The sequence below is a fragment of the Rhinolophus sinicus genome, chromosome 14 (genome assembly GCF_057876585.1).
Source record: "Rhinolophus sinicus isolate RSI-liver-muscle chromosome 14, RSI-T2T, whole genome shotgun sequence".
In the NCBI taxonomy this organism is placed as follows: Eukaryota; Metazoa; Chordata; class Mammalia; order Chiroptera; family Rhinolophidae; genus Rhinolophus; species Rhinolophus sinicus.
Window position 1 is genome coordinate 136,698,536 of NC_142514.1, and position 22,358 is coordinate 136,720,893.

General features: G+C 41.4%; 1 protein-coding gene and 1 pseudogene across 1 annotated transcript in view; one reads left to right on the forward strand and one right to left on the reverse strand.

Annotated features, from left to right (window-relative positions):
- GAB2 (GRB2 associated binding protein 2) overlaps positions 1-22,358 on the forward strand; it is a 183,209-nt gene that overhangs the window by 84,608 nt on the left and 76,243 nt on the right. The window lies entirely within an intron of this gene.
- Positions 9,324-10,020, reverse strand: LOC109444803 (large ribosomal subunit protein eL15 pseudogene; annotated as a pseudogene).

Genomic DNA, 22,358 nt, shown 5'->3' on the forward strand with positions numbered 1-22,358 from the left:
GATTTGACAAATGCATATACCTGTGCAACTCAAGCCCCTGTCAAGCTATGAAACATTAACATCATCCCAGAAAGTTTCCTCATGCCCCTTTCTAGACAGTTCCCACCCCACCCTCCAGAAGCAGCCACAGTTCTGACTTTTTTCCACCATCCATTATGTTTGCCTGTTAGAACTTCATATACATGGAATTTTATATTATGTGCTCTGCTATGTAAGGCTTCTTTCACGCAGTGTAACACTTTGTAGATGCATCCATGTTGTTGATTGTGTTGATAGCCCATTATTTGCTATTGCTGAGTAGTATTCCATCGCATAAATGTACCACAGGTGGTGTATCCTGCTCCTATGGATGGATACCTGGATTGTTTCCAGTTTTGGGCTATTACAAATAAATCCACTCTGGACCTGTAATGTACTTTTTGAAACATCGACTTTAATTTCTTCAATTTTAGATTTACAGAAAAATTGAGAAGATAGTACAGAGAGTTCCCATGTACCCCACATCCTCTTTCCCCAGTCATTAATATCTTACACTTAATGTCTTTCTTAAGGCCCCTTTGGCTTAGTGTTTTTGGCTGGCTGGCTGCGTAATGGATTGCTGTTGGGGAAGGCTGCAGATACAATACTACCAGTAAATGCCCTGTAATGGGAAGTCATTTTTGTCATCCCATTGAGGATATTGACCCAGGATTTATTTTCGCAAATAAATTAGAGTCATGAATGCCTCGTGGTTGGTATCTACGTCCATTCCTGAGAATCTTGCTTAAGGAAGGGTTAAGGACAGGTAGGTCCTTGGGTCTGCAGGTGAGGACAGGTGATAGGACTTATGTCTTCATCTGCGCTAGCCAGTAATCACCCGCCACCACCACCACGTCCTGTCTTTTCCACTTCTAGGTTTTCCTGTCACCTCCAGCAAATCCTCAATAAGGCTTTTTTCCCAAAGCACAGCTTATGATTATAACAACAATTAATATTTATGTTGCTCTTCCCAGTGTATAGAACCCTTTAACATCCATTTCTTCTCATTTTCAATCTAGTAAGGTATATATTACACTTATAAAGGAAATGCTAAAGCTCGAAGCGATTGAATTACTTCTCTGAAGTCACACTGCTAGTGATTAAGAGTTTAGGATATAAATCCACCTTTGCCTTTTTCTTTAAATCCTGATGTTTTCTTTATATCATATTCTTTCTACTCAAATTTCGAGCCGCCCCATCCTTTTTCAAGACAAAACTCAAGCCATTAGTGAAGACCGTCTGTGATTGGGACTCAACCTACTTTTTCATTCTCATCTTTTCCTGGGACCCTGGAGGCTCTAGAAACACTCAATTGTGTGTCGTTTCCTGAACACTTCTTGACTATCCCTACCGCCATGCATTTTAATGATGATGTCTTCCCCTTTACGTTCAGAATATTTTTTCTTTCATCCGTCTTGCATCTCTTGTTCCCAGAATTTGCTTCTGGGAATATTTTTCCTCCTTTAAGACTCTTTTCAGATGTTATTACTTTCACATGAAGCGTCCCTTGATCACTTACCTCCCCTCACCATTTCCTCCTGCAGCCCCCGATGACTCCCAGAATGAGTTACATGGGTCTTTATTCTGTTGCTATATTTGACTTTGACTGCCCGGTATACTCATTCCACATTCAGATACAGCGATGATTAAAACAGATCCCTTGAAGTTGTTTACAGTCTACTAGGAGAATTAGACATGTACAGAAGTGAGAATAATATAGCATAGGGTTTAAAAATTGACTCAGATATAGATTTATTGAGTTGCCACTGTGTACCCGTAAAGCTGCTCAGTACGTATTTGTAGAATTGTATTGAATTACAGACATGATACGTCTGGGCTAAGTTGAAATGATCTTCTGCATAGGCAGGAACGGCGGTTTCCCTGCTGTGGTTAAAGAGCGTGCAAGGGGTCTCTGCCCAAATAGATTTCTATTCAATTTCTCCTTAGCCTTCGTTCCACTGGGTTTCAACTGTATATTCTTTGGACATGTTCAAGGGTAGCAAACTGAGTTCTCAGGTAATTTAAATATTCCCTCTAATATCATTTCATCTATTCGGCAGTCCCTGGGGTCCTAGTTACTCGTATGTCTGTGACTTTGTCTGTGTCTGACATATAAAGATGAACACACTGTTACCCTCAAGGATCTCCTAGCAGAATGTAGACAGCTTCACAAATCATAATAAATAACTGGAATCTTTTTGGGAATAAGACAGAACTAATTTAAAGAACAATTTCTTTTCCTATAGGAAAGCCCTTCAAAACACTTTCATGACCATAATTTTAGTTATTTGTTCTTCATTTAGCCTTTTTTTTTTGAACCACAGGGAAAAAAATTAGTACAAATTTGGTTCAATAGAGTTTACTACTCTTACTGACCTGTGACTACTATATGTCACTTCATTTTATAAGGAAAACCAAATAAATGCAATAAGAAAATCCCCTAATGTGTATCAACGTGAGCTTAAGTAATTTTCTCATCTGAATGGTGTTTGTGTTTGCTAGCTCTCTGGCATCAAGTTGTGATAATTTTTAATAAGACATTTATCTGAAAATAATACCTGTTCTGACTTTCTCACAAGGTTGGAAGTATCTTCCATAAAAATTAATGTAGAAGTTCTTTAGATACTGATATGGAATAAACTCCAAGGTACAATTTGAATGGAAAAAAGTGAGCCTCAGTTACATTATCTATAATGATATTAAATCAATATGTGACTATTTGTATAAGAAGGAAAATACGTATTGTATATATTTACTCTTTCACCCATAAAATATCTCTGAAATGAAACACAAGAAACTTATAACAATGATTATCTCTGCAGAGCAGAATAAGATGGTTGGGGTTAGTGTGAAAGGAGACTTTTTACTGTTTGCCATTTTATACCTCTTGACTCTTAAGCCATATTACTTTTTCAAAAATGCAGCATTTAAAAAGAAATGAACAAAAATAGTTTGCAGATAACTGAGTACTGATGTTCATGGGAATAGGCTATTGTGACTTTTCCTTTTCACTCATGGTATTATTCATTTCATGTTTTCTGGTAAAATCCCCCTCTAAGATAATCTCTGTATCTTTTGTCCGCTGACAGTGTAGTGGTTGGTTGTCGGGGTGTGCCTAAGTCACATAAGATTCTTAGAAATCGCACACTTCAGGTTGATAGTAGTTTCTGTGGTCAGGTGGAAGGCACATCTGAGCATAGATAGAGTTCTGAGAAACCTAGGACCATAAACTTCCAGGGCTGAAAGAACCAGTTCATTCTAGTCCACTCCTCATTATATGTTTGTATGCCGTCGGCAGTATTCCTGCGTGGTGGTCATTGTCACTACAATGTTGCTTAATATTTGTATTAATAGAGATTTTAGCGAAGTCAAGAGGTCCTCAACTCTGTGGTTTCTGTGCTGGCCTGGAAAGATCAACAGACTAGAAGTCAGATTATTTGACTTCTCGCCTCAGCTCTGCCTCTCATTCACGATGTGGCTTCGGGCAAATCACCTTCCCCCTCTGGCTCTCTTCCTTCAGCTCTAAAATTAGAGCATTAGACTGTGCCAGGGATGGCAGGTACATGGCATAGCTGCTACCACTTTCTCTCCCTTCCCGTGACAGACATCACTTCACATTTTTGGCAGGTTCTTTATGCTAGATAACCACAAGTGAAGTCTCAGCTGCCTTCTCAGGAACTAGAACCAACAGGTGGGACTTGGGTAGGACTTGGCAGTGAGAGGGAAGTCATTCCCTAACGTATGCTCTAAGGCTCTCAGGCGGCAGCAGTGTGCTGGTAAATGTTTAACACGGTCTCAGAAAAAAGAAAAATAAAAGTCCAGATTTGTAGTATCTGCCAATATCCATGATATAAATACTCCCACCATGGCTGATTTCAAATCACTAAGGTGAAATCAAGTGGATTGCAAAATTCCTAAAAATTTAACAGTCTGTTTTCATGAGCTGATAAAAGCTGATGCCAGCACATCTCTGTAAAATTGATGACTTTGGATTAACTGGCCACAGCCATAAGTGAAAAATGACCATCCTCCCCAGGGAATTTTACCCGGAGGCATCATTCTTACCTTACAGTCTTTGGGACTTTGGAAATACTTGAATATCATGAGACCTTGGTGAAAGTATTCTCCTTCCCTGAGCCTCAGTTACTCTCTCTGTAAGACGGCACGAAGGATTCCTACCCCGTAGGTCCACAGTCAGGAATGAGAGACTGCGTGTTAATCACTCCGAGCAGGCCTAACAATCATTGCACCTCTAGAATATTCCCCTTCCCTTACCAGTGTGGGAGGCTGCCATGTTAGATTGTGTCTTTATCTTTTCCAGACTCACAAAGGCTAGTCATGGCTCTCCTTCTAGGCCTTCTCTTTTTATAACCATTTTACATTCTCTTTTCCTCTGTGTCTCTCTGCTCTAATGTACGTAATCTTCCGTCTGAATAGAATATAAATATTTAATCTTCCCTATTCCTAACATTTTATCTGTACTTACTCTCTAGCCGATCCTCTCTTGGTAGTCTGTGCTGTCAGATTAGAGGCACGCTTGTAGGTAGGGAGTAGCCCTGTGTTAACCCTCTGGGACTGTCTTCCTTTACAACAGCCTGTGCGACTAAGTGCTAATTAGTCACTGCTCTTGGGATCAAACTTGTATCAAAGCTGTTGCCAGGAGCTCCTCTTACACGAATACCAGAGAAGCCTGCTGAAGGGCAGTCAGTCCGTCCAGAGCATAGCGGTAGACACCTAGTATGTACTCGTGACAAAACACCTGACAGCATCTGGAAATAATTTCACAATTTAAGAAGACTTTTTTTCCTGCAAATGGAGTACTCTTGAAAAGTTGTCCAAAAACTAAAGTTCAGTTAAAACCTATATGCACAGTGTGATAAAAAAATATGGTGAATGTTTACATTTTAAAAAAATACATTACAGTAAAAGACACATTGCCGTTAATCCCCCTCAAAATACTTTCCCTCATTCCAGGCACATTTATGCCATCATTCTTGCCACTTTCTGAAGCAGTTCTGGAAGTCCTCTTTCATGACTGTCTTTAGTTGTACTGCCGTGGCTGCCTCGATGTCCTGAATCAATTCAAAATGTTTTCCTTTCATGGTCATTTTGACTTTGGGGAAGAGCCGGAAGTCGCAAGGTGCCAGATCCAGTGAATACGGTGGATGAGGACACACCGTAATGTTTTTTTTTTTTTTTTGTTTTTTTTTTTTTTTTAAGTTTTTTTTATTGGGGAAGGGGAACAGGACTTTATTGGGGAACAGTATGTACTTCCAGGCCTTTTTTCCAAGTCAAGTTGTCCTTTCAATCTCAGTTTCAAGTTGTTGTCCTTTCAGTCTTAGTTGTGGAGGACGCAGCTCAGCTCCAGGTCCAGTTGCCATTGCTAGTTGCAGGGGGGCGCAGTCAACTATCCCTTGAGGGAGTCGAACCAGCAACCTTGTGGTTGAGAGGATGCATCCCAACCAACTGAGCCATCCGGGAGCTCAGCGGCAGCTCAGCTCAAGGTGCCGTGTTCAATCTTAGTTGCAGGGGGCGCTGCCCACCCTCCCTTGCGGGACTCAAGGAGTCGAACTGGCAACCTTGTGGTTGAGAGCCTACTGGCCCATGTGGGAATCGAACCGGCAGCCTTCGGAGTTAGGAGCACGGAGCTCTAACCGCCTGAGCCACCAGGCCCGCCCCACACCGTAATGTTTTTATTTGACAGAAATTGCTGTACCAGAAGTGATGTGTGACGGGGGCATTGTCATGTTAGAGGATGATTTACAGCACACTTTAAAACACACCTTCTCTCAAGTGTAGCTCACACCCGACTGACAGCAGCGAACAAGTTGAAACTTGTCACACTCTGTTACTAAGGTTCGATGCCCTACTTCCCGTGTTGAAGATCCCTGCCTTTCCGTTGGATGGCACTCTGCAGCAGCATTCACCGTGGTTTTTAATCACACCTTATCTATGCTTCTCCCTCCTCCAGTATAATGTTTAAAAAAACAAGAGGTATTAGAGGAAATGCAGTGTAATCTGTGCTGTATCTCCTCATTACAGCATCAGTTCTTCAAACAGTAAACACATATTATACTAGGCCGCAGACACTGCTGTGGGCTGGGAGTAGAAAGGTCTGAGCCATGCTTACTGCCGTCAAGGAGCTTACAATCTACAAGCAAGAGATAAGTTAGCCAACAAGTATAACACAAAATGGTAAGTGCAAATAGTAACAGAGGTAAGCGGTGGGTATAGTGATTTCCATTAGCCCAGGATTATGGGAAGGCATCCCGGAAGGAGTGATCTGGGAAAACTCTCTTCCCCTTGTTTCCTCTCTCACAGCACTTAGTGCTGTGCTAAGCTCAATAAATCCTTGATGCAAGGGTGATCCTATCCACTCCCATTGCCTCAGTTACCATCCCAGTATGCGATGACTTCTAAATCTCTGTCACCAGCCTGTGTGCATTTTGAGGACCAAATCCTTCACCCACAGTTCAGCTGCGCAAGGATGTCTTAAAGACCCTCCATTTCTAAATGTCTAAAACCGAACTCATTATCCATCATGCACCTTCTACTAAAATTCCTCGTGCTCCAGGAAACCTGCAGGAGCAGATGTCACAGTTCACTCAAGCCGGAAGTCTAGAAGTCATTCTTCTCTGGGGCATCCCTCACATTCCAACAGTCACTAAGAAGTTGATTCTAGCTATTCAATCTCTTTTCCATTACCTTCTCTTTCCCTCCACTGCCTCACTATGGTCTAAGCCACCACCATTCCTCACTGGGACGTGCCTAATCCTACTCTTGCTCTTCTCCAACTTTTCACGTAGCAGCCAGAGTATTCTTTCCAGAATACAAAGCCAGCCAGAGCACTTCCCCTTTAAAAATTCTAGTGTTTTCTGTTGTCCTTAGAATGAAGTCCAAATTCCTTAAGTTCTTTGCACTGGCTTTTTCTGACCCCTTCAATAAGGATAACCCATTCCCCTGGCACACCGTGTTTCCCTTTATCCTAATATCGATCATGCTCTATTGTAATTGTTTGTTTCTTATTGGCATCTCTACTAGATACTAGGCTCTGAGATCCAGGCCACGTCTGTATTGTTTACTCCCCTGGCACAGTGCCTGGTACACAGTAGACTACTGAATGTGTAAATGAGTTCATTATTTTAAATAAATTTTTAAATAATTTGCTATCCTATAAAGTGAATAGACGCCCTCTAATGTAACTCATTGGTAAGTCTGATTAGTCACATAGTAAAATTTCTTACAGGTTGTATATACAGGTGAGAGATTCCAGTTTCTGTCACTTTATCTGGTGCTGTCCAGAGCCATAGAGACCAACTTTACAAAGTCTAAGGGAAAGTTAGAGGGGGAGGCAGGGATTAAAACAAACTAAAGAACTGAAACTTCACTGCCTCTTTTTCCTTCTAGTGCTATAATATGTAGCTTCATGCGTATATCATTTTCATTCCTTTAGTCAATTGTTGGATAAAAGAGGATGAACGTTTCTAAGGCTCTTAAAATGCTGCCAAATTGTTTTCCAAAGGCATGATAACAACAAACAGCTTTGAACAATGGACAGGGATGCCTGTTTAATCACACTCTTACCACCCCTAGGAAATGCCAATTAAACTCTTTTTTTTGCTAGTTTAATAGAGGGAGGAAAATGGTCTTCCCCATCCCTTTTAGTTCATGTTTGGTCTTTTTGGTCTGATTCTTCATGCCTCGTCCTCCTGAAGGAGCATTCTGCCCCTGAAAGACTAGCTCAGAGGTGGTGGGGCTCACCACTTCACGGCCTCTGGCCACAGCATCTACGCAATTCCATCGCGGGGAGGGGCAGCGATGGAGGGAAAACATAACACAAACCATGCCATTGTTAGGGGATGAGGTCGCTGGGATAATGCTGGGAGAAAGGATGAAAAGAACGATTCTCCATTCTCGATTGTTGTGATTTCCAAGGATGAGCCAACAGCTCCAGCACGGGAAGGGATGGGTCTTCACTGCAGCCAGATGCTCTTTTTTCCAGCGCTGCCTTCCATTATTTCTGGTGAGAAGGGGTGGGGGTGGGGTGGGGGGTTGCCTTGCAGCTGAAACAGATTAACTTTTATGCCAGTTTCCTCCCTTTGAGTGATTGCCCTGGACCTGGGGACATTCAGAATTAGTCAGAAACTGTTCAGAAATAAGAACGTGGTTCAAGGTCCACAGTGTATAAGAGCCAAGCTTCTGGAGTTTGTGCACCATTCCTGCCTTTATCTGTGGGAGCTTCTTTCCTTTCCCACCGCTACTGCCTTGGTTCAAGCCCTCATCCTGTTTTGTCTGGGCTATGGCAATAGCTTCCTGTTTCCTTTAATCTATCCTCTTGTATGTTCTTGCCAGAGTGATATTTCCACCACGCACGTTTGGATCTTGTCACTCCCCAGTTTCAACTGTCAGGGGTTCCCTGCTGCCTGTAGGATGAAATCCAAGCTCCTTTTCCCAGCTTTTTGGGCATGTTGCAATCAGATCCCAAACTGCTTTTCCAGACAGGCCTCCACCTCTGTCTGCTCTGTGCCCTGACTAGTGCGTTCATTCCGAGTAAGGTGCTCCTTCCGCCAGCTTGCCCTTCTGCCTCTCTTCTGCCTGATTAACTCCTTCTAATCTCTCACATCCCTTCTCTAAAAGCAGGACCCCCTCAATTATCACCTCTTTGATGGATTTTTCCTGGATTTCCCCTAGCAGTCACATCTACACACAGATTGGGATTTCTGTGTTTGTTTCCCCCAAATCAGGAATTATCACCTTCCTTTTGTATATCTGTATTTGTGAATCCCCAGCCCCTACCACAATATTTATATAATAAATGCTCAAAAATGTTTCCTTTCCTTCCTTTCTGATAGCCTATTCTTAATCTATTTAATCCTCAATGTGTTCTTATTTTTAGAGCTGAAAGGGAATGTAATGTATTTTAATCTTTTTTTTTTTTCCCAATGGTTAACAAAATCAAAGCTCAGTGAGGGAAGGAATTCCCCCTCCGATGCACAGCTAGCTGGATTTAATGGCAGAGCTGGAGAACCTGTTTGGGACTGAATTCCTTAGGTAACTTGAAAGGAACCTTGACATACAGAATTGCATCAGGGAGAGAGGAAGGAACTAAGGTTCTTTGCCAAGTTTTTGGCTAGATGCTTTATACTATATGTTACCTTATTTTTATTTTTGGAAACATTCCATTTTTAAAAATTGTAGTAAAATATACATAACATAAAATTTACTATCTTGACCTTTTTTTTTTTAAGCAGACATGACTGTTCTAAAGTGTTTATTAGGTAAGAATTTTACAAACATTACTCATATTAGCTGTAACGGTGGAGCTGGAGGGTGCTGCACGGCAAGAACCACCAATAGTATGGTTCTGTATGGTGGAACTTGTGGCCCTTTCCAAGGCCACGGCTCTTGTGGCCTGCAGATGTCAGCCCTCACATCTCCCTGTGCGTGTGGACTGGTTTGGTGATCCTTTGGGTGTCAGGATTCCATCTGACAGCTTTATGGAACGGATCAATGAGGATAACCTCAAAGAATTTGTCCGCAGAATCTTCACCAACCCAGTAAGAATTCAGGACTCTCAGAGCCCCACAGTGGCGTCCAGCTCGCTCCTCAGCAACAGACTGAAGGCTTCCAGCAAACTTTAGCTGGTTAACCCATGATGGACAGGCTTGCCGTAGGTCGCACCCTTAGGAACTGGGCATTTGTCGCTACAAATCCGATATATGACATAACCTTGCTTGGCCTTGTAGCCCCGCCTACGAGCTTTATAGAGCCTGATGGCTTAGGGGGCCTTGTGGAGCGCAGGGAGCTGGTGGTACTACCAGCAGTGCACCCTGAGAAGAAACCGCATTGCAGCGGACTGCTTCTTCCTCCATAGCTCCTGGATGGACTTGTACGTGCCCATCGTGGCTTACCTGATGGTGTGGCAAGAGGCAAAGGGCTGTCTTGATCATTTTTAAGTGTACAGTTTAGAGGCGTTAAGTACATTCACATTGTTGTGCAACAATCCCCACCATGCATCTCCAGATCTCTTTTCATCTTATAAAACTGAAACTCTGTACCCATTAAACAATAACTCCCTGTTCCCTCACCCTCCAGCCCCCGGCCACCACCATTCTACTTTCTATGTTGATAAGTTTGACTACGTTAGGTACCTCAGATAAGTTGAATCATATAGGATTTGTCTTTTTTGCGATTGGCTTACTCCACTAAGTATTAAGTCCTCAAGGTTCATCGATGTGGTTGCATGTGTCAGAGTTTCCTTCCTGTTAAAGGCTGAATAATATTCCATTGTGTGTATATACTGCATTTTGTTTCTCCATTCATCCATTAATGGACACTGCATTGCTTCCACATTTTGGCTATTTTGAATAATTCTGCTGTGTACATTGGTGTACAAGTGTCTGTTTGAGACTCTGTTTTCAAATCTTTTTGCTGTATCGCCAGAAGTGGAATTGCTGGGTCACATGTTAATTCTATTTGTAATTTTTTGAGGAATCATCAAACTGTTTTCTATAGCAGCGGTACCATTTTACATCCTCGCTAACAGTGCACAAGGGTTCCAGTTTCTCCATATCCTTGACAACACTTGTTATTTCCTTTTTCCTGATAGTAGCCATCGTAACAGATGTGAGGTGGTATCTCGTTGTGGTTTTCATTTGCATTTCCCTGATGGTTAGTGAAAGTGAGCATATTTTCCTGTGCTTATTGACCATTTGTATATCTTCTTTGCAGAAATGTCTATTCAAGTCTTTTCCCCAATTTTTAATTATGTTTTTCTTTTTTGTTGTTGTTGAGTTTTGGGAGCTCTTTGTATGTACTGGATGTTAATCCCTTATATATATATGATTTGCAAATATTTTCTCCTATTCCCTGGGTTGTCTTTTCACTTCGTTGATTATATCCTATGATTCACAAAAGTTTTGAATTTTGATATAATCTAATTTATCTATTTTTTCTTTTGTTACTTGGGCTTTTGGTGTTAAATCCAAGAAATCATTGCCAAATCCAAAGCCATGAAGCTTTTCCTCTATGTTTTCTTCTAATAGTTGTATAGTTTGGGATCTTCCATTTAAGTCTTTGATTCATTTTTAATTTTTGTATATGGTATAAAGATCTAGCTTCATTCTTTTGCATGTGGATATCCAGTTTTCCCAGAACCATTTGTTGAAAAGATAGATGTTCCCTCATTTTATATGCATGATAATCCTGGGGTGTGTTATAACTGTCTTATGGATGAGAAAACAGAAGTTGAAATATCCCTGAGGACACCCTAAAGGCCCCTTCTTAAATGTGGCAGGCCAAAGGCATAAAAGAAAGGAAAAACGGACCATTTATAATGTAAGGTGAGAAAAAGAAAGGAATGGAGAAAGGGGGAAAAAAATAATTGCGTGGGCAGCTTGCCCTGAGCAGAACTTTGAAGTGTGTTTAGCGTTCCCTGGAGAGCCCTTCTCCGTCTGCACTTTTATTCTGCTTCCTCTTCTGACTATGCTTCTCCGACTCTCTCAAGGTAGCTCCTTTAGTTTGCTCTCTTTTGAAATTCTTAGAAGAGGGTCATTTAAAGCTTTAACACAATCTGTCCCCAACCTGTTTCCTCGGCCTTATGTGTGACACTCCCTTCCTCCCACTATAAGCCTATACTTGAGCTGTGTTTGTTCCCACTGCTCCAGGAATGAGCCCTGTCTTGACACTTACTCACTCTGCCTTTAGTGCATGACTGTCTTTCTCCAAGGCCTCCTGAGGGTGGGGGGCACATATTCATTTCTGTGTCTCTGTGACATATGGCACAATGCCAGTTACAGAAATGGGTGCTCAGCAAATGTGTTGAAAAGGCGACTAGACAGTTTTTGTTCATCTGTAATGATGAATGCATAATCATTAGTATTATACTCATATTAACATCATATATTCATCATGATGATGAAAGCACGGTCATTCAGCAAGTGCAATGTCGTCCTACTTTCAGGGATTAAAGAAAGTCCTATGACATGGTCTGTGCCCCCCAGCGATTGCAGTCTAGGTGGGAGAGGACAAGACACTTTTACATACTTTACACTTTACTAATTCTTTATTACATGTAGTCCTTGCAACATTCATGAATGGCAGGGAGGACTGGCTTTATCATCATTTCACTACTAGGATACTAAAGCACAGCAGAGTTGAGGGATTTGGCCGAGGTCATGTAGCTAGAGGATCGAGATGGGACTGGAACCCAGCTGACTGACTTCAGGCAAGATGCTTAACCACTGTAAGCGACTCCAGTGTGCAAATGCTGGCTATTAATACTTGTCTCGGTAGCTGGTGTTTCTGTCCCTGTTTTAACACACTGTGTATTACTTGGGAAAACAGGCTTGCAAGTACCGTCACAATGATTTTGCCTTGGGTTGTTGGGAATACTAACGGCCACTCTTGCTGAGTCCTATGTAAAGCACCTCATGTGATTGCTGTCTGACTCAGGCGCTCAGTGAATAGTTCCTTTACTTCCCCTCCTGGCGTGGTGCTTTTATGGGTGCATTACATGGGATTTGATACTTCTAAGTCCACAGGCTAAGGAATAATCCAGTTAGGAATGGGGCACAGAACTCATACTTTCCAGACTGTGAGTTCTTCTCAGTTACTCAGCCGTCTTCCCTGTGTTCTTGTCACATTTTCTGTGGTCGGTGGATTTACAGTGGTAGGATCACGGAGGCATAGGAGAAGCTAATCTGTACTGATGTCTTCCTTTCGGTTTATAGAGGCCCCAGGGCACTTGTGTGATAAATGGCGCCATATAAATTAAAATGAAATGAAGGGTCTCTTCAGTGTTTCTTGAATTCAGTTTATTATCCGTGGTAATTTGCACCTAGAGGCTTGTGTTGTTATTTGTTGTAGTGACTGCGGCAGTCATGAGCCCGCCCCCAGCATAGTTTGGCATGTGCCCCATAGACAGTTGATTTGCATTTGGCAGGATGCCATGGTGTGCGCTGAACAAATGAATCAGTCTATTTGGGGGTTGGTGACACTGAATCATAGCGAGGCTGTGAGTCTTGCTCATGATCCCCAATGATCCCGCGATGGCGGAATACCAGAGAGTTCTTATTCTGTTTCTAACTGGATTGTTCCTTACTCTGTAGAGTGTCGAGTCCCATGTAATGCACACAGCCTGGGAAGGGAAGTAAACGAACCACGCACTCAGCACCTGAGTCAGACAGAATCGCATGAGGTACTTCAATAGGCCTCACATGTAAAGCAGGAATGGCTCTTATATTCCCAGCAACCTAGGGCTCTGATCCAGCCTCAGAACTATCTGCTTCATTGGAGTACGGAACGATTTATTTACCCGGCAGTGCACTGCTCCACATCACTTGAAGTACTGAAAAAGACAATCTTCAGATTGGTCCCAAAGCCAACCCACTCAACAAAGCTTGGATACATCTGATTCTCATATGACAACCTTTTAACGTAATTAGAGCAGGTGATTCTTTCTTCATGCGTCTCAGAGAGATCATGGAACTTTCCCAGGATCACACAATAAATAGCAGACTGAGCTTTGAAGCCAGGTTTTCTAATAGACCAGCACTCAGAGATTCTCTAATTCTAAGATTCAACATAAAATAATGCAATACCTAACCGTGTCTTATTTTCAGTTCCTGTTTCTACCACCCGTGTTGAGAGTCTTAATACTTCAGACCTAGAAAGGTGCCAAAATTCCTAGCTGAGAGGTGAAGGCGGGTCTGAGTTTAACAGAGGAAGCCTTGGTTAGCAAGAGATACTCAGGAGACAGTCACAAGTCCTTGCTTTGCCACTTCATAGCTTTGCATCTACAGTTAAGTTACTAAGCTGCTTTGTGCCCCTGTGTCATGCAGGATCTGTGGTGCTCCCCGCACAAGAACGCAGGACATGGTGAGGCCAAAAAAGAACACCCACGGAGCCACAGATAGGGGAGTCATACCACTATAGTCTCGCTGGTGGCTGGGTTGGAGACACAGGAAGCAGGAGCCACACTATCCGCAACCTGCCGTCTGCCTTTCTGCCAACCAACCAACGTAGCCACGGCAGTTATATCAGTGGCTAATGGCTAATCGGTAACAGCTGATGGCCAACTAGTCACTCTAATGGCCATCTACTACCCGAGCCAGCACCTTTCCATGTGAGGCTCAGAGCCTGGAAACTGCTCTCTGGGACTCTGTCCCCACACGCTGTTTTCTTCATCTTTAAACTGGGACAGTTACAATAATAGCAACTACTCATAGGATGGTTATAAGGATGAAAGCAGTTAATATATGTGAAGTGCTTAGTTCAGTGCCTGGCACAGAATGAATGTATTTAGTTGTTCTTACGGTAAACACCACACAGCATGGAAAAACCCCAAAATAATCTCCCTCTTGCTTTCCCCATGCTTTCTTCTTGAAGAATTATAGGGAAATAATCTATGCTTTCTCCTCCCCGTCCCCTCCATCCCACCCCCACCCCCACCTTCCTCCACAGGACAGCCTGGCTTGGACTTACAGTAAACACTAGGGGGCATTCAGTTGATTAAGGCATTCATTTGGTTCCGGCATCGTATATAATGGTCTGCAGTGTGGCATAGACATGCAAAGGAATTGTTTCCAAGCCTAGAATTGGGAGGGAGGTTGGTTTTCTTAGTCATTTGCAGCAAGGCATGAAGCTGATTGCTGTCAATAGATCCAGCACTGGGCAGCATCATTCGTGCGATAAAATCGTGCTGGTAGCACTCTCCTGTGCCTGTGTCCTTGTGTCCTCCAGCCCATCTCAGGGTCTCACGTGTCTGTCTCTGCATTAACTGGCCGACTGAGCTTCCTAGTAGGCACTTCTCTCAGGACCCGCCAGCCCCGTCTGATGGCCATCTGGCCCTAAGTCCAATGGCCTCAGGCTTTCGAAGGTGTCTAGCTACTCTGGCAAACTAATTGCATTTGAGGTATTTGTAGAAAGAATTAATGAATAAACAAATGTATTGAGGCAATGTTAAGGCAATGTAATAAGCTGTACCAAGTCACCAACGCCTACTGCCTGGCCCAGGGCCTGGCACAAAACAGTGGTTCAATGGAGATTTTTTGAATAAATTATTACTTTTGGTGTAACATATTTACTATCCTAACCATGTGTCTGAAGCCTTCGAATGCTTCCTCCTTTGTTAATATCAAATATAAACTCTCCTACCTCTTTAATAGAATTTTATGGGAAAGTTTATATTTATAATATATATATATAGAACTATACATTATATTGTATGTAATATATAGTTATATGTATAAATATATTTTTATATATAAATATAGATTTATATAGGTATATATTTATATATTTTATTATATAATTTATATAATTTATTATATAAATTTATATTATTTATGTAATATATTATATACATATATAAATATATGTTATATATAAGTATATAATTATATACATAATTTTTCATAGTCTCTATTTAGGGAAAGAAAAAAAATAACCTTTCACTTCTGAGTCTCACAAACAACCTTGCCAAGATTATCATATTCATTTTAGAGTTGAAGAAACTGATTAAAACTTAGGTGACATGAGAGATCCCAAGTTCATGAAGTTTGTAAGTAGCAAAACTGACCCAAAAACGTACTTTCAGCTATTACATTATTTCTGTTGCATTGTGTTATACAGGCCGATGTGTATTTCATTTAGTGGTGTTCATGTCTTAACTTCCCCACTAGAATGGAAACCTTTTTAACCTAAGAGCTGGTTCATCCTGCTGCTTATGCTTCCCACATAAAAACAAGAGTTTGAAAGTAAATTGCCTCGTTTAACAAGGTTCTTCGATGCCAGAATCAAAGGGGTGGCCAACGGCAGAACTTCCTACAAAATCAGTGTCGAGAAAACAACAAAAGTTGTAAGGGGAAGACAAGTGAAACTTTTCCCCCTGTATAGAGCTCCCTCGTGGGCCTTCGTCACTGTAGGACTGGAGGGCACAGCCCTGCCGTCCACTTTCTGATGGTTTGTGCCACGGAGAACAGCCTTCCCCTTCCCGCATCTAAAGCCACAGGCCTAACTCACAGCACAGACTCAAGCGCAGAGATGGGAACGCTGCAAGTCCTGAGACTCATCACTATTAATATCTGGGTTTCTATTAATACTGTCTTTTCACTGTGAGCTAATTTAAATCTTCTGTTCTCTAAGCTATTCTTAACCACACATTCTTGGGCCTGGGCCTGGTTCCCAATTACAAATCATAACTCTCCATTTTGGGTTTGTTTTTCTGTTTGTTTGTTTTTTAATGTAGAAAAGCAATTTATTCCATTATAAGCGCTTAAACAGTTAGTCATGGAGAATAACAGGCCTGCTGGTGAAACAGGTCACCCAAAATAGAGATGGGATCAAACTAGTGGTCAAGGTGGACGTTTTGGTTTCTGTACTTGCAGAAATAATAGGATTCTCAGAGGGGAGGGGGTTCTGTTGGAGTTTGGGGTGGGTCAGTGTTTTGTTATGCAAGATTGTCGCCTGCATTGTTTGAGGTTAGTATTTCTGTCCCTGCTGTTCCCCAATCATTGTGACAACTTACCCCCCACCACGGGCACTTCCAGTACCCCAGAGTGTGGGCAGGACAACCACTGGTTGAAAGCCTGTCTCTGCCACGTTGATCCCCACTGGCTTGAGTACCTGTCCAAGTTGGAATTAGGAATGGGAATGTTACTCTCTACATCTTGGAAAAAGAAGGTTTTCCAGCTTCTCCAGAGCTCCCATCTTTGCAGAAAAACAAATTAGGGCTCTGAAATAAGATCTCCTTGGGAATTAGGCTGCTGAGAACAACTGAATAGCATTGTTATTCTGTCAAGACAGGTTTAACCACGAGATTTTATTCTCATAAAATTACATGAGGGCTGGGGATGGGGGATACGGGGAATGGGGAGTGACTGTTAATGAGTAAATGAGTGTGGGGTTTCTTTTTGGTTGGTGGAAATATTCTAGAATTAGGTAGTGATGATGGTTGCACAACATTGTAAATATGCTAAAAGCCACGGAATTGTAAACTTTAAAGAGTGAATTTTATGGTATGAGAATCATATTAATTTTTTAAAAAAAATTGTATGAGTCTGTTGTTCTTAGTATTCTCCTTGCCTATCATCCATTTTCCCAAGCTTGAAACTTAAAAAATCTTACAGTCACTTCTGACTTTTTCCTTTCCCTCAGTTTCTAATAGGTCACTGAGACCTAACTTCTAAGTAATTCTGATGTCCCCTTTTTTCCTCTGTGTCCCTACCACTTATGACCGTACTCAAGCCCTCTTCCTTTGCCTGCATGATCGTGACCAGCTCTTAATTTCTCTCTCTGTCTCCAGACTCTGCCCACTCTCATCATCCTCCCAGGAATCTTCCAATTATGTCTTCAACATTTTATTGTGAAATATAATACACATACAAAAAATTATATCACATCCAATTCAGTAAAGGAAACACCCATGTTGCTACCACCCAGGTCAAAAAATCGAAAGCATTTCAGAAACCCCTGTATGTCCCTTCCCAATCGTATCCTTCTTACTCCATTCTGTCCCTCTTCCAAGTACAGTGACTTTTGTAGTCATCGCTTCCTTGCTTTTGTTTGTAGCTTTCCCTTGAGTGTGCACATCTTTAAACAACACTTATTTTTGTCTAGTTTTCAACTTTATATACAAGAAATCACATTTTCAGCTTTGCTTTCTTCTTTCAACTTCATGTTTGTGAGATTCATGCATGTTGTGTATAGTTCAGTTATATTTTCTTCAAACCTGGGTCTGATCTGGTTTCTTCCAATCACCTAGGTGGTGAGTCCATGCTCCTTGGTGTGGCAGCACTGAAGGCTTTCCATCCTTTTCCATAATCACACCAAACAACTCACTATCTCCAGAAGATGCCTTGTGTTTCTGTTCATCCTTGTGCCTAAAACCTGGAATCTCTTCCTACCCTTTCATCCTGACATATTCTTTGACTCCCTTCTCAAGGTACAATAAGTCAGTCTTTTTCCTGTGTTCCATAACTCTTTATGCCCTTCCCATTTTCTAACATAATTTTGTATTAGGATAACAGATAACAGTTATTGAGCATGTACCGTGAGCCAGGTGCTAAGACTGAATTGGTACTAAGTAGGTGCTCAATCAATCTTACTTTCTTCCCCACTTCCCATAGTGGATATTCAATCCTGTAGTTGAATTCTTTGGGGATGACAGCATCCCACCTTTAAAGCAGCAGTATAAGGGATTGTGAGTTACTTGATCTACTCTGGAGCATCTTTCCACACCTTTCCACACCTGATGGTCAAATTTCTGGCCAATGTGAGCAATCTGTCAGGTATCGGGAACTACCAAGAGGCTTTTGTGCCAGCGAGGAATGTCGTCATCTGTTTATACTTTGTTTAACATTTAACTTCAAAACAGAAAAATAATTTTTATTGCGCATTTAAATATTGGTTTCAGATTTAAATTCTCTTAATATAACTGCAGCCACAAATTTTATTTGGCTGGTTCTCTCGAATACTTCAAAAACCTCAAATAGGAGAGAAGACATTTACAAATATAATGATTACAAATCTTATCTGTATACTTATTCCTAATTTTATTGTAAAACATTAGCACCTTAGGTTTTATTAATTTCTTCATTATTTCGGTACTTATTTGCATAATCTCCTTGCATGAAACAAAATGTTTATTTTGATATCTTCCCAAGATTTAAGTTATAGATTTGACTTTCCCATGGAAATAACCTTTCCCAGGTAAAAAAACGAGGGAATAATGTAACGAAAACAGAAGGTAAAAGGAACACCTTCTCAAATTGGCAAGGTTCTGGCACCTTGTTATAAACTAATTGAGCCTTGGTCGGGGCACGTCTTGGCTGCTTTCTCGGGTGTTTCAGACCCCTGCCCTGGTGCTGAGGCTGACCTTCCTTGATATAGATGAACTCCACACATTCAGTTCATGCCTTTCGCATAGGGTTTCCTTTCTTATAATCTAGCTTCTTCCCGTGAAAGGAGGAGCGTTTTAGTCCCTCACTTGGCCAAGGTTATAAAACACTGTCCAGGTGTTATGATATAGTGACCTGAATGTTTTTCAGAACTTAGGCCTGATGTCATTATAATTAGTCATGCGTGGAGGGCAGTGGTTCTCCACAGGTGGTTCCAGGACCAGTGGCATCAACGTCTTCTGGAAAGTTGCTGGAAATGCAGATTCTCAGACCCTCTAAATCAGAAACCCTGGGGAAGGGGCCCAGCACTCTGCATTGCATGCCCTCTGGAGAACTGTGATGCGTGCTCGAGTTTGAGAACACCGCTAGGAAGAAGGTGAAGGAATAGGAGCACAGGCAGTGTGGTCTCCTCTGCAAGCTGACGTATCACCTGAGAACATACTGTTGAACCCGCGTTCCCCTTGGTCCGTGTACATGACCACCAGTGCTTTCTCACTGTTAGACCCCCCTCGTGTTAGCTATTATGTGTGACTGCCAGTCCTGTTCAGTCCTTCCTGTTCTTTGTGTAATTTCTGCTTGGTCCTGGTCTCCTCACTCATAGGTCCCTGTGTTGATTCTTTCTCTATTTATACAGATAGAAACAGGTAAACATCTATATACTTTATATCGAATATATTGCTTTAATAGAAGAAAGGAGGTATCAGCCAAACTAACTTGTAACTGCAATTATATTAAGAGAATTTAAACAAACCTGAAACTAATATTTAAATAAGACTCCCCTTCCTATTAAAATCATAAAATTACCAAACAAAACCTATCTATTTATTTCTTTTTAAGGAGGGCGCAGCTCACAGTGGCCATAGGGGGATCGAACCAGCAACCTCGGTGTTATCAGCACCACGCTCTAACTAACTGAGCTAATCGGCTACCCCTAGTCACTTTTATTTTAAATTTAAAAACTTTTGTATACTTTTTTCCTTGGAATGTTATGAACTCATTTTCACAGGCTCCATGTACTTTTAAACTTAAAATGTTACAATGTGGCCATTGGGAACCCCTTTAAACCTAATCCGTTTGACTTTCAGCAGTCCTTGACAGTTCTCTGTATATTTTTAAAGCACCCTTGCTTTTGTTATTGAGTAAACAGCACATTCAGACCTTTCCAATATTTTTTTTAACTCCACGGTGTGGTCCACGGCGTGGAATCAGCTCCCACCCACAGAGTTCTGATTCCTTTGGCGGAGAATAATGCTAAGGACGCACCCCCACGACTGCAGGTGCACAAGAGAAGGTGGTGCTTTGCCCGGGGCCGCTCGTCGTGACTGAGTTGGAAAGTGAATTTTGCCAAACTTACGAGTTTATATATTGGTGCCGTGCCTAGTTTAGAGTATGTAGTTTTATTGACCACAGAGATGCTCTCCTACATAGATATCAGGAAGTATTTTTAGTGACCTGCTATGCTCTCTGACACTGAGTTATGCCCAAATACAGGGGTGATGAGACACATGTTCAAAACAATTAGAAGATAAAGTTTATATTAATGCACACACATTTTTAAAAGATACGTTCTGTGCCTTCGTTTTTCCTGTCTATCACAATGTTAGCTACACGAAATTTGTTCCATTTCACAGATGAAGAAACTAAGGCTCACAGAGGTTAAGTGACTCTTTTGGGTCACATCACCAGTAAGTGATACCTGGAATTTGAACCCACATCTTCAGATTCAAAATCCTGTTTATTTTCTACTGTACCATGCATATTTTCTGTCTCTGCTTTCAAGAAGCTTATAGCATACTTGTGCGTCTGAAATAATATAAATAACATCATGATGGAACTTGGAGCTATAAACTAAGGACTGTTTACAAATGAAATCTCTACTTATAATCTTTTTGGAGATAATTTCTAATCATTTTTGACTCTACATTGATAGTTTTAGAAAGTGTTTAGGCTTGAATTTGTTGGAATTGATTTATTTAGATGAATAAATCATGTTATATTCTGGTTTATGAAAAGCTCATTTCAGTTGGGAGTACAGTACAGTACAGTTGAAAGTGCTAACAAAATAAAGTTCCCATTTTCTAAGTATGGGGCAGGCGTGATGAATGAGTACAGGAGCTTTAAGGGGGGAGTATGCATTCTGCATATCAAACTGTTGGACTTGATTGCATTTTCCAGTACTACGTACAGTGTAACATTATTTGCTCAGAGAAGGGTTAAGGTCAGAAATGGTTTGTTTCAATCATAGAGTTTTATTTAGATAGTCACCAGGGTTGAGCCTGGGAGATACTTGACTTTTCCTAGAGGAAGCCATAGCCCCCAATTAGAATCTATGAACTTTTGCTCTGAAGTCTTGGAAGAAACTGAGACCTTGAGAAAGTGTCTAGGCCCCCCAGAGGCCCCTGTGTCGCAGAATAAAGATGCCTAAAGATGGAAACATTATCTAAAAACTGAGTTTCAACTCTGATATTTATTCAGCTGCAGTGTTCATTCAGACACAGGTAGAGAGAGTGCCTAGAAATAAAAGGATTAGGTGGTTTTTACTTGTTAAGATGAAAAAATCCTGGTGCTTCTATTTCCTGAAGTGGTCAGCACCTACCTGCACACACACACAGACAACTCTGAATCAGCTAAAGGGCCAACACTAGACTGTAAAGTTATAAAGAGGCTTCAGGAGACCCAGAGTCCGTGTGCCACCCCGCCTTCCCCGGGGAACTCTCTGTTCCCTGCCTACGCTTTCAGGATTCACTCCTGCCTTCAATCCTGATCTTCAATCTGTTATCAGCCTGGCATCTTAAAGGAAATGCAGGTTAGCATAGACCACTGCTAGGAAACTTTTGCAATTTAAGAGGTAGGATGTATACATATATCAAATTACCACAATGTACACCTTAAATATTTTACAATTTTGCATGTCATTTATACCTCAGTAGAGCTGAAAAATAAATACATTTCCCAAAATTTAAAAAAAAAAGATTGGACTCATGTTAGAGTTAAAACAAAACAAAACACTAATATTAAAAAAAACACACACACGCATACTAGTGTAACAATACATGGCATGGCAAAAGGAGACTTGGGCTCTTGTTCCAGCTCTAAATGGAACTTCCATGTTCGAATTTAGTAGGTGATTACTGTTTTCTGGGTGAATATTCCTTGATCTACAAAATGATGATGATAATCCCTTTCTTGCCCTCATTCTAAGACAATTTGAAAATACAAAAGAGAGATTTGTACTCTGAGAGCCTGTCAGTACTGGGTCCTTAGCCAGCATTCAGTTCAGCTGTTGCTTCATGAAGGGGAGGGTGGTCCCTGCCATTCCAAAGAGTTCCCCAAATACATTTGAGCAGAATCTAGAAGGATTAGTAGTAGTATTTGACAGGGAACATCTCAAAGATACACAATTGCAGGGCTTCTTGGATTAAAGCACTTTCTTTTACTTGG